A 5,000-nucleotide genomic window follows, 5' to 3' on the forward strand; every position below is an offset into this window, starting at 1 on the left:
ATATTGCCCAGAGTTGGTCCACAGTGACTATGAACAGTAGCTCTACCCAGTATCCAATCCATGCAAGTGTTGAAAAGTGTTGGTGCAAGAACACAGCCTTGCCTCACGCCTGAACTAACAGGGAAGAAGCTCGACAGGCCCCCACCACACTTTACAGCACTTTCAGTGCCTGTATACAGGTTTGCTATTAATCCAACAATCCTTGTTAGAATTCCTCTTAACCTCAGGATCTCCCAGAGTGATTCGCAATGCACCGTATCAAACACCTTCTTGAGGTTAATGTGGGCTGCGAGCAGCCCATGTCCGAACTCATTACGGCTCTCTACAATGACTTGAAGCACCAGGATGCAGTCTATTGTGGACTTACCAGGAGTGAATCCAGATTGTTCCGGCCTTTGGTGCTTCAGCAAATGGTCTCTGATACGTCTCAGTAGGATCGTCCACTGATTAGTGTAATGCCTTGGTGATTGCTGCAGTCCCAACGATCCCCTTTCCCCTTCCAGAGAGGGATGACCACACCCCTCAGCAGGTCAGGGGGAATGGTACCAGTCTGCCAGTAGGCAGACTGGACTGCATGCAAGCCCCTTGCCATAGGTTCTACACCAGCCTTTAACAATTCAGCTGGGATGCCACAAACACCACTTTTACCACTCTTCAGCTTGGAGATCGCCCCCCTGACTTCAGTCAGGGAGGGTGGATCCTCGCTGATACCTGCATCCATGTTAACTGTTGGTGGATCAACCTGATACAACTGCTCAAAATACTCAGCCCAATGCACACACACCCCATCAGGATCTGAGATTATCTGGTCACTTGCTGAGCGGACTGCAGTCATCTGTTAGGAAGGCTTGGAGTTCAGCTTTCTCAGGGCTTGGCAGGCAGGACGAAGGTCATTTACTAAGAAATGGCTTTCGACTTCCTCTGCAAGATTGCTGATAAACTGTTCCTTATCCGATCTCAACAGTGACCTAGTCTTGCGCACCAGAGAACGGTGCAAGTTGCGATCCCCTGACAACCGAGCCACACGATAAGCATCTGTGGCTTCCAGTGTCTCCTGCGAGATGGAATTCTGTCTTGCTCTTAGGATTTCACCAATGGATTCCTGAGCTGTATCAAGCAATATACGCTTGAAGGTATCCCACATAAGAATAGGGTCTGTCAGGCACTCGAGTGCTGTGCGACAACCAGAGATAGCTGCGGCAAACCCCCGGGCACACTCGTCCTCCCTCAATCTGTCCTAAAGAAACACCCTAGGGTGTTCATTTGGGCGACGGGGGTTCTAAATTGGACCCGGAGAGCAGCCACAACTAATCTATGATCAGTTCCACAGAACTCAGCGTTTCAAAACACCCTGCAGTTCTGGAGGATCCTCCACCGAGTGCTAACGAGGATGTGGTCTATCTCCTTGGCCACACTACCCTGTATCGCTGTACCAAGTCCAACGCTGCTACCCGGAGCCAGAAATCCTCAATTTCTGGGACCTAGCAAAGTCACGGAAAAAGAGGCTATTAACGCTGCCAGCATCAGCTCCTGAGCCATGAGGACCAACAGACATCTCATAGCCAGCTCAATCGCAGCCGGATATAGCATTGAAGTCACCCAGAACAACTGTCTGCCACAGATGCATGTTTGGCCTAAAACATCTCTTTCACCTCAAGTTTATATACATCTGTAGGAGCGTATACAGCAATAGGTACATGAAGCCAAGTGAAAACTTCAGTCTTAATACCATAATACGCTCATCGGCTGGAGTGACCTCTACTACCGAGGGTTGAAGTCTGCTGGAGATGGCTATGGCTACTCCCTGGAGATGGTGGCCATCACTGTGGCCAGACCAGTAATAAGTGTAGCCACCCACACTAATCATGCTGCTGCCAGGTCTTCTCACTTCCAAGAGAGCAGCCACCTCAACTCTCAGCTGCTTCAATTTCCTCGACAGTAGTGGTAACCGATCGTCCAGTCGCAAGGAACGGACGTTCAAAGCCCCCACCCTGACAGCCCGCCTAAGGTCTAACCTCGGACAGTCACTCCAGGTGGGCACCACCTCTGCCACCCCTAGTGACGCCGCCCCATATAGAGGAGGTTGGCTGGCTGCAGGTCCCATAATCCGCCTGCAGGGCTCCTTGGGGCTTTCCCCCACAAGCATCACGCCAGGTTGGCAGCCGCTGGGACCCAGATGGGATGACGGGTAACCCCCTCTCCCCACCCGAGTCCCAGCGGTCACCAACCCAGAGGGATTCACAGCCCGCCGTTCCTGCTGGGTGGAACTTTAGCCCTCCCCCCTGCACCAACAACTATATGCTTTGCTGCCAGTACGGTTTTCTCGGGGAGGCAGACTGGCAAGGCCTGCCTCCCCACAGCCGCCCAATAACCCCAGGGGGCACGGGGGCAGGAGTTAGTACGAAGCCAGGGCATATCCACACGCCGGTGGGCCATGACTCCATACCTTTAGGGCCTCCTACTGCTCCAAGAGCCTCCACAGTTCAGCCTAGGACAGCAAGGTACTTAGTTTCCATGGGTGGCCATGAGGAGGCACTGCAGAAGTCTTGATGATGGAGAGGCTATGAGCAGGTAGGGGAGTTTTATGCATAGCTGCTCCCTTTTCGCACCAGGCTAACCAGCGGTGGCAGCTGTAAGCGAGAAGGCATGCAAAGCACTTAACACTAACTAGCCTACCGCACCCCGAGCATGAAGCACCCACCCACATATATACTAAAATATATACATATATACATATATACATATATATATATATATATATATATGTGTGTGTGTGTGTGTGTGTGTGTGTGTGTGTGTCTGTGTGTGTGTGGTGGAATCCTCCTTAATAAAGTTGCTGGCTAATTTCAACTTGAACCACGGTTATTCTCCTGCCGATAGCTTCCTGGCTTCCCACATCCTCTGCCTTCTCCCTTATGCAAGCCATCCTGCGCATAGTCCGCCCAATACTCCGACCTGATCTCTCTCTCTTTTATACCTCTCCTCTCCCTTTCCTCTTCTCACCTGAACATGGAATCCAGCTGGATTTCGAAACTGTAGTCTCATTTTTAATAAATCTAGTTTTTGTATTGTGGGTTTTTCTACCTTAGTATCTACACGGAAGAGTGTTTTACCATTCAGCATCAACCCCACGGTTTAAAGAAATCTTCTCTCGTTCCTGTTTGCCTCCTTCACTGAGACGATTCCTGTTTTCATGTTTAAGAGGATTTTGTCATCGCTACGGCCCGACTGAAGAACCAACATCGTTTCCTTCGTGACTGCCTCGAGGTGCTTCCTTCCTCGATCTCCAATGTACCGAATCATTCAGAGAAAGGATCTACCTTTCCTTTGACCGTTTTATCTCTTCTCACAGGATCTCCTTGCCTGATGTCTCTCTCGTTCGTGGTGCTTTCAACTCGGCCCTCGAATCCATTTTACCTTCTGATAAAGGAAACTCCATGGTGGTCTCAGGACTTCATCTCCCGTGTCCGTGGTGTCTCGCCGGCGTATAATGAGCTTGGATATCGACCCTCTGTTCACCAAGGTCCTCGCCTTCCTCGTCTTCCTCTGCCTACCGACGTCTTCCTCCAGTTGATTCGTCTGTGTGTGGAGTCTAACTCCTTTTCCTTTGAGGATCGCTTCTACTCAGACATTCGGTGTTGCCATGGGCTTTCACCTCTCTCCAGTCTTGGTAAACCTATCCATGGATTTTTTCCATTCCATCTCCCTTCGTCTGTCGGTTTAGCTGAGGTATGTCGACGACGTCTTCGCTCTCTGGCCTCATGGCCCTGCTCTGTTCTCAGATTTCTTGACTCAGCTGAACTCTCTCTCCTTCCATCCGTTTCAAAGTAGAATGAGAGGCTGACAACAAGCTTCCGTTCTTGGACACCCTAGTTCATCGCTCTGCTGACCTTATACAGTAGGTCTATGTATAGCAGTATGTACATACACTTATTATATATCACTCTTTCGTAATGGGTGGTGGGGTGCCACCTCATGTGATTATGGCCCTTCGGCAGTCTGTACCTCCCCTGTTCCTGGTTGGAGTGTTCGACTTACGGGGGCGTTTGTCCGCGATAAAATTGAACGACCCTCGTGCTGGTGCGTGTCTTCGCCGTTTTCCAGGGCACGGCTATTACTTATACAACGACTCCGCTCCTAAAGTTCTCTCTCAACGGACCGTCATCAAGCCTGCCCTTATTGGTGGAGTTCTGCTCTCTCCATTCGACCTGTTCACACGAGATCTAACGTGCAGGCGAATATGTAGGCTGGTTAAAATCTCTCTCGTCTCTCGTCCTCGTTGGGGCACCGAGGCGTCGGACTTGGACATCCTGGGTTATAGATATTAGGGTGGCAGTGTCGGACTGGCTCTCCGCCGACGAGGCTGTCTTCTGCATTCCGTTGCTACCTGCGCTGTGGCCGCCCCTGCACGCCAGTACACGGTTTGGTGAGCCCGAGCAGGCGGTACGGGAGTAGGACATATACCGCTACGGCGATCCGCACGACAGTGGCCATAGCACGTTCTTGCTGGTAACCAGCGCGTCAAGGTATGAGGGGGTTGGTTGCCTGGGTGATGGCGTTCGCATTTGGCGATGGGGGTGGTTTGCGTGGGGGGGGACTGGGGGGTGGGGGGCGTACATGTGGTGAGGCATTGTTAGTGGGGGGGGATGGATGGGAAGTCAGCTGTGTGTCGTGTGAGTGAGTGTGTGTGCTGTGTGTGTGTGTGTCGTGTGTGTGTGTGAGTGATTGGTGGTGGGTGTGGGTGGAGTGGTGTATGGGTGGTTGAGTGTGGGAAGGTCGTGGGTATGTGTGGTGTGGGTGTATGGGTGTGTACACATGGTGGTGTGTGTGGTGTGTGTCGAGTGGTGTGTGTGGTTGGGTGTGTGGGTGTGGTTTCGTATTGTGTGTGTGTTGTGTCGGGTGGGTGGGTGTGTATGTGTGTATGTGTGTGTATTGTGTGTGTGTGTGTGTGCTGTATGTGTGAGTGAGTGTTTGTGTGGTGTTACTTGCTCGTATGTGTG

General features: G+C 51.5%; 1 protein-coding gene across 6 annotated transcripts in view; it reads left to right on the forward strand.

Moving 5' to 3' along the window:
• LOC125029734 (Down syndrome cell adhesion molecule-like protein Dscam2) overlaps nucleotides 1-5,000 on the forward strand; it is a 349,890-nt gene that overhangs the window by 62,501 nt on the left and 282,389 nt on the right. The gene's annotated exons all lie outside the window — the stretch shown is intronic.

The sequence above is a fragment of the Penaeus chinensis genome, chromosome 10, assembly GCF_019202785.1.
Source record: "Penaeus chinensis breed Huanghai No. 1 chromosome 10, ASM1920278v2, whole genome shotgun sequence".
In the NCBI taxonomy this organism is placed as follows: Eukaryota; Metazoa; Arthropoda; class Malacostraca; order Decapoda; family Penaeidae; genus Penaeus; species Penaeus chinensis.